Genomic DNA, 13,013 nt, shown 5'->3' on the forward strand with positions numbered 1-13,013 from the left:
ACATCATTCCACGTTGCTCTGTATGTTGCATCGCAACACGTGACGGTCTCGTGTTTACAATACTCTCCATAGTTGAATACCTGCATCCTAGAATACTATTGACTAAACATACAGAAGCAGTTGGGAAGCGCAGATATGATAAACTGTTTACTTAAATGAAGAATATTATTATGAACACCCGGGCAAAGCCTAATAATCTATAATGAATCTATAATTCCTTATCATAAAAGAAATTATATTTTATTGACACTAAAGTAATAATCTCATATTTTAATTTTCTTTTATTTGAAGTGATACATATGTACATATTTAATAACATTCAGAAAAAACCGTGTCTAGATAGAATTTAAAAAGGGTAAAAAAAAATTACATTAAACAGAAATAAATATTCTAAGTTTTATTTCAGAATCTCCGTCTCAATATCTTACGTAATATTAATTACTATTATCATACAGATTGCTTTTTAGGTCATATTTAAAACTGTGAGATAGAGTAATCGAACCCGCGATCATCGAAAGTAAAGCGTTATGCTAAAACTATACCACCGAAGCAGTAAAGAAAATGTATCGAGTATATATAACGAAAAGAAGTTCGTCATGTTAATCATATAGGTAGGGTACTGGCACCAGTAGTCAGCCTTTTAGTGGTAAGTCTGGGTTCAAACTTATATAAGAAAATATTAGAAAGAGTAAATTGAAAGTCTTTTGTATAATTTAACTTACTCATTTATTAAACTTTGTTACAAAATTAACAAAAATTACAAATTTATCCTTTAATAAAGTGAAAAATACTTTTTAACAAAATAAGGCACTTTTCACCAGTGCTCAGCCGCCAAAAACTAGTACTCAGCCACATTCATATTCATATAGCCAGCCTCTCTTAAGATCAATAGTTTTAAGCTTAAAGATTAAGAACATTAATAAACAATTAGTCCGGTCATAGAACCTAAAAGGACTTAACTGTGCCCTAACAATCACAAAAATCAAATACCTATCTAACTTATATTTAAATCAGTCGGAAACTTCTTTAGTAACATCAGTATTTAAAAAGATTACAAGTTCTTCTTCTTCTTCTTTGTAAAAGTCACCGATTAACAATTTTTTTTAGGAGCTTATCTTCCTTACAGGTTTCTGTGTCAGGAGTTTTAGGAGATAGAAGTATATTACTGAAAATTTTAATTTTATTTTCTTTTGATTTCCACTAAATCACAGCCTGTCTTTGTGCATTTTACACTCAATTCCTTATCATATTCATAATTTTTCTTCTTGTAGTCTCCTTCACTTTACTTTTGGTAGAATCTAGATCTGCTTTTTTTCTTTTTTTTGTATAAAAAATTATATAAAAAACAATTAAAATATGGACGGTTGAATACTGGGTCTACTTTCACCAGTACTCAGCCAGGTAACAAACTCTAACTATTTTAGTGGCCGACTATTGAGTTTTTGACATACAGCGTTAAAACCAGTAGTCAACCAGGGGTGGTTGAGTACTAGATAATGTATATAAAAATGGAACCCAGTAGTCGGCCTCTTCATTATTTAATAATTCTTAAGAAAAACATGATACTTTTCATTGATTACAATGCCAAAACTATTAATTAATGTAAATTTTAATACAATGTGGCCTAAAACTAACAAAAAAATGAAATAAATTACCATTTCTGTGAACGCTTCTCACTAATAAAAAAATGGCGCGCACGCCGCATGTCGCCTCGTCAGCCGATGACGTCGAAATAGATTCATATTTAATGTACTTCGCAGCCACGTAGCTATTATGTTTGGATTTAATTCTACCAATGAGAAGTCATAGAAGCAATTTAAAATAATTTGATTAGGTATTTTCTGTTATAGCGCTATTCCTATTGGTTTTAAACCGAAAAAGGCTGAGTACTGGTGCGGGGCCGACTACTAGTGCCAGTACCCTATATAAGCAATAGTTACTACTTCAAATCAACGTTTCGTAATTTCAATTATGTATTTTAAGAAAATGGTAATACTTAAAAGTTATATGTATGTATGTACATATATTCTATTGTATACAGAAGGAGTATATAAGTATAACAATCGAGTTTCTCTTTGATGACAACATTATTACATGAAAATGTATTTATGAAACCATGTTCGGATTTCCCTAAAGAGGAACATATATTTACGCTATATACAGATATGTTTATAACACATCATACTCGGTTTCCCATAGCTATACAGTAGAAATACTTTTAACAGAATCATTATCATTAATACATAATATAAAACAAAGACGCTGTCGCAGTCTGTCCGTCTCTATGTATGCTTAAATCTTTAAAACTACGCAATGGATTTTGAAGCGATTTTTTTTATAGTCAGAGTGATTCTAGAGGAAGGTTTATATATATAATACATGAACACCCGGGCAAAGCCTAATAATCTATAATAGTGACGACCTCGGTGATCTAGTGATCTAGCAATTAATTATTAAGGATTTTTAGCTGTAATTTTAGGAGTCAAATATCTTCGATTTCTCCGACATCTTCTTCTGTAACTCACAAACACGAAACAATAATAACACCTAATGAAGACACATAGCAATACAGTATGCGTGAAGTATAAAACTTTCTACCCCTTTTTACGCTAAAAAAATTACAAACGGATGAGACTGAAAATTCAAACAGAACGTTTATATTGAGAAAAGGTATAAATCTAATAGATTTTTATACAATAATACTAAAGAAAACATTAAATTAATAATAAAAAGATTACACATTATGACCTATGCCTATGATTCACAAATACGTTCGATCAAGTCAACAATGGCTGTAGAGATTTGGCAGAAAGACAAAATCGCTACCAAATATCAAATATTTCCCTTGAACTATCAGATGTCGCTTCAGTACGGAAGTCCTATCATATCTTAACAGATGATGCTTTAGTACTTATTTGAAAATAGAATTTAGACTTAAGTTTTAAAAAGATTATGGTCGAATTTCGAACATCACCATGATTGTTTTCGATTTGTTGTTTTATAATTGGTAAATGACAGGCTTATTGACTAGTGGTATGTTGAATTATTATTATTGGTATCTATCGAAATGCTACTAAGTCACTTCGCATACAACGTCGATAACACACACACTCCATACCAACCAATGCTTCTAGTACAATTAGTATCCGACGTACGAGTGAGGTTCTTAGGTATAAGTAAGATAGCGGATTATACGATCAATATAGATTTCTATGAGCATTGGAGTAAGGTTCATTTCTGACTTGTTAAGTTATACGCGAAGATATATATAAGAAAATGATTATTTATGAGGAATTCGATTTCAGTTTTATTGCCTTGAGTCGTACATTATCATGAAATGATCCTCAATAATTAAAATACAGCATTATGACTGTAATAAAAAGAAAGGGTTGTAAGGGGTTCAAAAGAAACATGAAAGGTTGTATGGAAGTATTTAAAGCTAAGCTTGAAATTTGTTTTTAGGCTGTTGATTAAGGGGGTAAAATAAAAAATATGTACGTAATTAAAAATGCGATCACTATTCCACGCGGATGAAGTCGCGGGTACAGCTAGTAAATATATAAAGATTTTTGTTTTTTTATATAGATACTTCTGTAATATTTGATAGGTACAGAGATACTTAAGCCTTGCTACCGCTCATGTAAAGTCGACTACACCCAAATCCGCTTCCATAGAGCGGCATCCGGCAGCCAGCAATCGATATGCAATACTTTCAGGTTTGTTACAAAGTGGTACATCGGTTTTATATTTAGAATAACAAACCGATGTATATGCCTCATTGGTCTAGCGATTTACCACACCTCTTTTGGTGGTCGCGGGTTCGATTTCTTGCGTGGTACAAACATTTATATTCATGAGTATGATTGTTTATAATTGTATATCAGTGTCTTATATTCGAATATACTTTTTTGTATTTACATATACATATTGTTATTGTTAAGGAAATTAAAAACTTATTGGATCAAACTTGGTATATTCGCACAATTTATTATTGATGACACTAGTAAAAATCATAGACAGAAATTTAAGAAAGTAAATCACTGGACTTTCTTGGTCTGTATTATCTAATCGGGTACTATAACAAAAAAAGTTGTAGTTACCAACAAAAATGTATTAAAAACTCAGTTTATTAAAGACGAACTTATATGTGTGAGTGAGGATCGAACCGGCATCTATTAACTTAGTTAAAACATTGTCTTACCACTACATCACGACGTCTGTAATTTATATATAACTCAACCACTGGAATATTATTGACCGACAACCATCCTAACATCAAAACATGTAAACTTGTATAATGATGCTAATAATAAATAGAGTACATACTACCCTTTCCTCTCAAATCCACCCACAGTTATACCCTGCCTCGGAGTTCCCGTATAATTGAACGAGTTTGTATGTATAATGTAATATTATTTTAGGCACTGTAAATCATATTAAAAATATTGTATACACGGTATTGCCGTGACTTTGTCTGTACAAACTTTCACCCCATTCCGATTCATCATCATCATCATTTCAGTCCACTGATGAACAAAGGCCTCCCCCAAAAATCCCACCGACGATTGGTCCTGCACTGCTTGTATCCAACTCCTTCCAGCGATCTTGACCAGATCTTTGGTCCATTTTGCTTGAGGCCTTCCCACACTGGGTCTTCAGGTTCGCGGTCGCCACTCGAGGACTTTACTATCCCAACGATCATCTGTCCTTTTAGTTATGTCATATCCAATGAGTCCATTTCCACTTCAGTTTCGCAATTCTTCGGCCTATGTCGGTCAATCTGGTTCTTCTGCGGATCTCATTGGGATTACTTTTTTGAAATAAAAGATAGATCATAGACTATCTTTAAGTCAATCCTCATTGTACCACCCATGTACGTATCAAATTTTATTAAAATCCGTTCAGCCGTTTAGTCGGGAAAAAGTAACAAATAGACAGAGACACTTTCGCATTTATTAGCATTGGTGTGGATGAATTTGCTTACACATTTTTGTTTATTATTTAATTGATTACATTTGTAGTGATATCCAGAGGTCTTTTGTGTACATACTATAATATAAATAGTAAATACATTCAAAAATTTAAGTAAAATGACAAAAAAATGTATATAATCGATTTTACTACCAGCAAAATCATTCCACAATCATCTAAAAGATCTTTGTTTTTTAGAACTCCAGTAAGTTCTATTCTAAAACGTGTATATAAAGGTGCACTAGCAGACTACTATATTTGGTTGTGCAGGGAGAGAAACACGAGTGACGAAGGTGAGTGTTGACGTATATCGGCAAGGCTCTCCTGCTACTCGGAGTTTCCCTATCGAGTGGCAACACCATAGACCCGGCACCCGCACAGTGAATTCATAGAATGCTAAGAATTTCGTCTTTCAATTTTTATCACCGTGTTGGACAGAAATTGCAACTGACGTATAAAGTTTTTGCATTATACTATACTAGTTACTCGCCCCGGCTTCGCCCAGGTGTACATGTATTATACATATCCCATCAAAAACTTAAATGTGAAGTGATAGCCGAGTTTAATATTATGATATATGCCTTGATAGTTGACTTCTACGACAAAAGAGGTAAGATCTAAATTGGTGCCAAGTTCAATGGTCTGTCCTGAAATATATTTATAACAATACAAAATATCATTTCTTCTTATAACTTAGGATAATATACTGTAGCCTAAGATCTAACTTGGCCAGTTCTCATATACCAATTATTACTTTCGATTGCTAGTTACTACTAATAATAAAATAGAAACCGACAAGTAACATGTTTAGAACTTGCGAAGGCTACAGTATATTTCGTAGGTAACTTCCTAGGTCATCTGGAAGTGGGTTATAATTTTGATCTATAGTTGATCAGTGATAAAATTACGATATTTGGACGTTAATATCTAAATAACCGTTTGAGATATGTTTATGAAATTTTGAACACATATTTATCTCGCAAGTCTAAATATATGAACCAAATTTGACAGGTCTATGTCAAAGAGGTTTTGAGTTATGAGGGGGTCAAAAGTGGCTCCAAATGGTTCGTGTAAATATACACACGGTGCTGCTCGCCAGTTCTCTTACTTGAAACTCGGCTTGACACGCTTCCGCATGTCTAGATAAACCTTCCTCTAGAATCACTCTATCTATTAAAAAAAACCACTTCAAAATCCCTAGAGTAGTTTTAAAGATTTAAGCCTACATAGGGACGGACAGACTGCGACAGCGATTTTGTTTTATACTACGTTAATATATATTCAACATCACTTGTTGTTCACAAAATGTAATAGTGAGTCACAAGACCAAGTAGCTTTGAAATAAATTGTATAAAAATAGAGTTCATTTAGTATTTTTATATTACGGAATTCCAAACAAAAAGAGCTTTTGTGCAAATACTTTTTTATACAAAGGCCACATTCTTACGTGCCTCTGGAAACATTTTAAAGATTTATTTTTATTTTTATCCTCCTAAACCGTGAAAGTTTAATGAAGATGTTCATTACTCTGTAACGCATGAGATGTTAAAGAGATTTTAATGTAATTTGGTGTACAAATGGACGTCATATTATATATAGAGATATGTTTTTATAATATACATTACATATACACGTTCTGCTCGCGATTCTGCTTCTTCGGTGTAGCTTTAATTGACTAAATATTTGCCTATGTCCTTGTACATTGTAACTGCTATGTGTATATTAAATTAGGATTATTTTTCAAGTTATTAAAGAATAAGAAACATAACAAACGCACAAATAGACTATCACATTCAAATTTTCGTAAGGATATAACGTAGACTAGGTCAGTTATTACAACTAGTTAAAAAAATATATGTTTTTATCAGAGTAATATATTTATATATCATAAAATTACCTACTTTCTACACCCTTATTTTTATACATATTGTTACATTTCATATTCTTTTACTCATTTTTAAAGTTGAATACTATTTTGAGAAGTCTAAATAATATTTTTTAGCATTCATATCATGCAGGAAATGCCACTGCTAGAAAAAATAATCACTTATAAATAAAGCGATAGAACGTATCAATATATTCAATAAGCCTTAAAATTCTTACTTCTACAAATGAAGTTAATATAACCATACATTAATATTATACGTAAACTAGGTTTATGAAAGTTCAAAAATGTATTTTTTTTTTGAGGTTAAATGAAAATAAATAAATAAAAAATAAGGCAATATAATAATGTAAACAACTAGCTCTGATTAAGTTCAAAACTGTATTTATTTTATATTTTTGACATTAAATAACCTGTGGTGAAGTTCAAAAATATGAAACAATTATTTAAATTAAACAGACAAAGCAGTTTATTACAACTAGTAAAAAATAAAGGAATATAATAAAAATTTAAACTTATATAACTAGCTGTGTGTAAAAAAAATTGTTTTTACAATATTTTTAGCCTTTATATCATGAAGGAAAAGCCGCTTATTCTAACTATTTTAATAATAAAGCAACATAATAGAACGTATCAAGGTTCAATAACGCTTACTTCCAGTACACTATAGCTTCCACAAATTAACTTAATACAACCTTCTATTCATACAATCCGTAAATAGCTACGTAGTAATAGCTAGCTTTATTCAAGTTGAAAAACGATTTTCTTTGTACTTTTAAAGTTGAATCAGCACAAAAGTATTTTGTTCTCGTCGGCTGGAGAACCGAACTTCGGACTGTAAGGTCAGGAAGTTTTAATTGGATTGCTTTAAATATATTTCTAGAATATATTTTAGAGTGCATTGTCGATTTGAAAAAACTTTGGAAAGTTGAAGACGCTAAAATATCCTCTTTGAACAACTCTCGAACATTTATTGTGATAATCAATGTTTATTTTATAATGAGCCTATACAAAAGTGTATGTAGAAATAATAACATTTTTTTGTAACTGGAATGACAAATTAGCTGACGGCTCCTATATGCTAAGTAATTTGTTACTGTCATATATATTGACGGCCTCCGTGGTTCAATGGTTTAGCACACTTCTTCCGATGGTTGCGGGTTCGAATCCTTGCACAGTAATTTGTATTCATGACTATGATTGTTTGTAACTGTTTAGACATTTTTTATCTATTAAGTATGTATTTATAATATATTTTTTAGCCGTATATTTGATGGGCACCATCGTAGTATAAGAAAAATCTTGAGTATAATGTTTTTTATGTATACGATGTATGTATTTACGAATGTATTTTTGCATAGGCTACGGTAACTGTTAAGCATCAAATCAAATAGCCCGTATGTTAAAATGTAGTAGCACCATCGTAGTATAAAAAAAATAGTAAAATGTTTTTTATTTATATTGCGTGTGTGTTTGCGAGTATTTTTAAATTGAAAAACAGCAAAGAGATTGACTACAAAAATACTGGAATGTCTATTGTTTTCAAACTTTAATAGAAACTGAACTAAATGTTTGCTAGACTTACATCGGGGACGGTCAACAAGTCGCGCACATGTTACTCCTTTTATTCTCTCTGAAAGCAATTGAGAAAATAAACCGTCAGAACAACTGTTTCGCTGGCGGGTTCAGTAGTTTGACAATAACTCAACTTGTACTGTTTAGTTTGTTTCCAGAACAAATTTTGTATACATATCTACATATAATAAAATCCTAAAATATTGACGACACGAAAATCATCTGTTCATCTGAGTGTTGAGCTTTTAGGTGAAAACGGCTAGTGGAATTGGGAAAAAAATTTCACAAAATATGCGTCAACTTATAGGAAAGATAAAGAAACAGATAAAGCTGCAAAAAGTATAGGTGTACTTTAAACTCTTCTTCTAATCTGATACTAAATGTATGAGTGTGTTTAATGTCAAAATGTTGAATGTTTTTCAATTTATATTTAACTAGCCACCCGTCCTCGGCTTCGCTCGAGTGTACATATATTATATGTATAAACCTTCCTCTTGAATCACTTCATATATTAAAAAAACCGCTTCAAAATCCGTTGCGTAGTTTTAAACATTTAAGCATACATAGGGACGGACAGACAGGGACAGCGATTTTGTTTTATACTATGTAATGAAAAGTTTTTTAATATTATTATCTATTATAGGCACGGATTAGTCGAGTGTATATGCTTAACGATTACATCTTGTATAGGCGATGGATACCGCTTAACATCAGGCAGGCCGTTAGCTTGTTTGTCATTGACGGCCTCGATGGTCTAGCAGTTTAACACACCGACTTATTTCCGATGGTCGCAGGTTCGATTCATTCGACAAAACAATTTGTATTCTTGAGTATGATTGTTTGTGTCGGTCTTGGTGTTTCCTATGTATAATCTATATATATTTACGAAAAAAAAATCTATATCAGTTATCTAGTATCCACAATACAAGCTTTAGCTAGGTTAATTGGGGTCTAGATGGCGCTGTGTAAATTATCTGAGATTATTATTGTTATTTCATTTAGAAAAAAAAAAGAAACTTATCAATCTCAACGTCAGATACTTTCAGACGGAGCATATAAAAAAATGCATTATATAGACCTCACCGATCTCTAAAAAGCGTAGTACAAATACGAAGTAATTTACCGTCGGTAAACACAAGTGGCTCACTGCATCTTTTGCGGGATTTCTATAAACAAATCCTTCTGTACTCGGAACAAAGCTTGTCTTAAAGGATCCAAGCGTGGCACGGTTTTGTCACGTTTTCGGCTCCTGTCCAATTCCTTTACAGAAAACGCCAATAAAAAGATTGTATGTTAGATAAAGTCTAAATTAGAAATGTGGATATAATGTAGATGTAATAAAATATTTGTTTATCTGTAGCATCTTATAGCCTATGGTCTATAGAGTTTGTAGAATACCTGCTCATCTTGTCTATGCTTGTGTTTTGTGATTTGTGCTTGTTGATATCTAGTTTGTAAAACTGCATTTGCCTTCTCAATTTCTACAATAAAAACAGAGTTACTGCGTAAGGAGTATTATTTAAGTCAAGTTCTATCAATAAAGTCTACACTTTAGATTACTCATTCAGACAGAATATTCTTTATTCACTTATGCAGGTATTTTCTATATCACTATTCCTATCAATCAGTTATATTACATACTTCAGTTGAGATTACCGATTCTCAACTGAAGTATTTAATTGTTACATTTTAATATATATCAGTAACTTTACATTTTTTTTTAATCTGTAACGAATCTGATATATTTATCTTTAAAAATCCCATATCTGCACATAATAATTAATTAATAATATTCTTCTTATAAACTCATAGATATTGTTTTTAATTTTTTGCAGTTTTTTCCATTGAGACAAGTTACATTTAAATGCTAAATAAAAAATTCAGAGTTACAAACTCCTCTGTAACCAATACCAACTGTATTGGCTTCTAGTAGTAAGTCTGCCCATTCTTAGGAGCATGACTAAAACTATGACTATGACTAAACCATAAAATTGAAATGAACATAAACTTAACTTTCCTGCTAACGAGGCACCGCCTATCGCTTGTAGCCCTCCATTAGACAAATGCTTTACCAACAAGAGTATGTTTAATCAATTTGTATGTGTATGTAACTGAGATCCTGATTATGCGATGGTATTCACGCTTAGATTAGACGAGATGATGGCTGTATACTCAATCCGCTGTGATATTCGAAAACTTCATAGAACTTGAAATATAAGTATATGTATAAACTTTTTAATTAACAAAATGTTTATAACGAATTAATATAATACAAGAATGAACTTTTAATTGAAATTTGACAATGCGTTAATTTAACTTTCGGATAATACAATCTTTATACGAAAGATTCGAGTCCGAAAAGATTCGGCACGAAGTTGAGGTATCCAGTTTCTATTGAATTTTTATTAAATTATTAATTAACAAAAATTATGTGATTAAATTAATAAAAAAAACATGAACAGTTCTACAGGAGTGCTTTGTTAATTTTCACATCCCCAATCTTCGAAATGACGGAAATATTCACTTAGATTATCCACTATAACAATAACTATAATTTATTACTTTAATGGTCTTTTCAATTACATCACAATCAGAGTTGTACAATATGTTATTAATAAACTCTACTCTAGCTGAAAATACATATTAATTTTAAATGTGTTGAAATATCAATATCCAGTTCAAGCGGGAGTTATAGCGACATCTGTCTGTCATCTTGGCCAACCTACATCCGGGTTGCAAGTCCCGGGAACAGCTCGGAGTTTCCCTCTCTACAACTGGAAGCGGTACCCGCACAGTAAATTTATAAAATACTACGAACTTCGTCTCTTTCTTTATTTGCCGGATATACAGTCCTTAATATATTACATTTAAATAACATACACAACATACATAAATGTATAACAATACGCAGAAGAGCAAACAGTAGTAAAAAATCCAAAAATAAAATTTACTAAACAGTACATTGTTAACACACAAAGTTAATAGTCTATGCCAGATTTGATCTCATGGCCTGTCTGTACCTCGAGATGTTAAACTACTAGGTCACGACGCCCCAAAGCAGCTCTACTTTAAAAATATATACGTAAATGATAAGAAATTTCTCAATATTTTTCTACCATTATCTGATATGGTATTCCTGCATACATAATCCATGCGACTGACTGTTCTTCTTGGAATTAGGCACGTGGATGAATGTATATTTAAGGCTTACGTATTCGTACACGGCCTAAGTAAACTAAGCAAAACATAAACACGACGGGCACTCGACCACTACTTGAAACGACCAGTGTGACGGACAAATGGGCACTCGAAGCGAGTTACTCGAACCACTGGACTGGATTGGTGCAAGTTACAAGCTGAGCGATCAGTTGAGCAGCAGAAAGGAATTGAATATACATAATCTTTACCAAAAAAAAACTGCTACATTTTAAACATTTTTGAATAGGCACATTTTTTTATCCTATAAATAAAATACCAAAACATTTTTTTTTAATATAATTAAAGTATTTCAAAGAGAAAAACTAGATTACTACATACCTATTATCCTAGCGCATACTTCGCATTGCAGTATTTTATTTACATCAAAGTTTTGTTTCTATAGTGATATGAAGATGAAATGCTATATATATTAATTAAATAATAAAAAATAATGTTTAATACAATTTTTTAAGTATTCTGCTATAATGGCTTGTTTAATTACAGCTAAATTTAATTCTTTCGAAATTTAACGCATATTTATTTATATACGAATTATTATAGCTTCGTTAAAAGATGCCCACAATAAAATACGAAAATAATAGTAATGCAAGTTTTTTTTTAATTGTTTCATAAATATTTTGATTTGGATTAAAAAGCCCAATCACTCGTTTTTGTTACTGTAATACTATACGCAAGGAACTCTCTCGCTTCAGCTTATGAATTAGAACATTTAAACTGGCCACTCAACAACGCAGAGAGTAGAGGTACCCATCCCGAATCTATGCCAAACAACGATCGTTGTTCTGAGAGATTGACGTACAACTGCGGGCTGTGTGAGTGTAAATGAGGTTTTTTGTTAACCGTACCTTGTTAGTAGCTCACGTGTCCGCTCCTACATCATTTGTTTACTTTTTACCCTGTTTGCCGTGGTGTAATCCTAAAGCCTGATATTCATGTTAAGAATATATACACGGTGGCGATACAGATGAGTCACTATGGAGATAAAGTCTATTTCTAAATAAGTCTAATGTTCATTATCGTTATATAATAAAATTAGAACAAGCCTGTTTCATGTCTAACGGTGTAACGTAAAAAGGAGGTATTATCATGCAATTTTTACAGAAAATGTTATTAAATATTGATCAATATGTGGGCTATAGAAAGGAAATATAGCTCGCAAAGAGATGAAATAATTACTTTTATGAAGTCTCAATACGCCACCTGTTAATTCATTAGTTGTTTACAAAAAAAAAAACTTTATTGTATTAATTACTTTATTAAAATAATTTATGGTGTCAACATAGTCTCCAGCTTTAGCTGTGTTGTGGTCCACACCGCTTTACTGCTCACTCCCTTTTATTGTTGGTTGTATATTTTTTGTCAT

The 13,013-nt window shown here is 31.8% G+C and overlaps 1 protein-coding gene across 1 annotated transcript in view; it reads left to right on the forward strand.

Moving 5' to 3' along the window:
- Positions 1–13,013, forward strand: part of LOC131850535 (acid sphingomyelinase-like phosphodiesterase 3a) — a 67,423-nt gene that overhangs the window by 37,952 nt on the left and 16,458 nt on the right. The gene's annotated exons all lie outside the window — the stretch shown is intronic.

Source organism: Achroia grisella, unplaced genomic scaffold, assembly GCF_030625045.1.
Source record: "Achroia grisella isolate CSIRO2021 unplaced genomic scaffold, CSIRO_AGI_Agris_v1 utg770, whole genome shotgun sequence".
NCBI lineage: Eukaryota > Metazoa > Arthropoda > Insecta > Lepidoptera > Pyralidae > Achroia > Achroia grisella.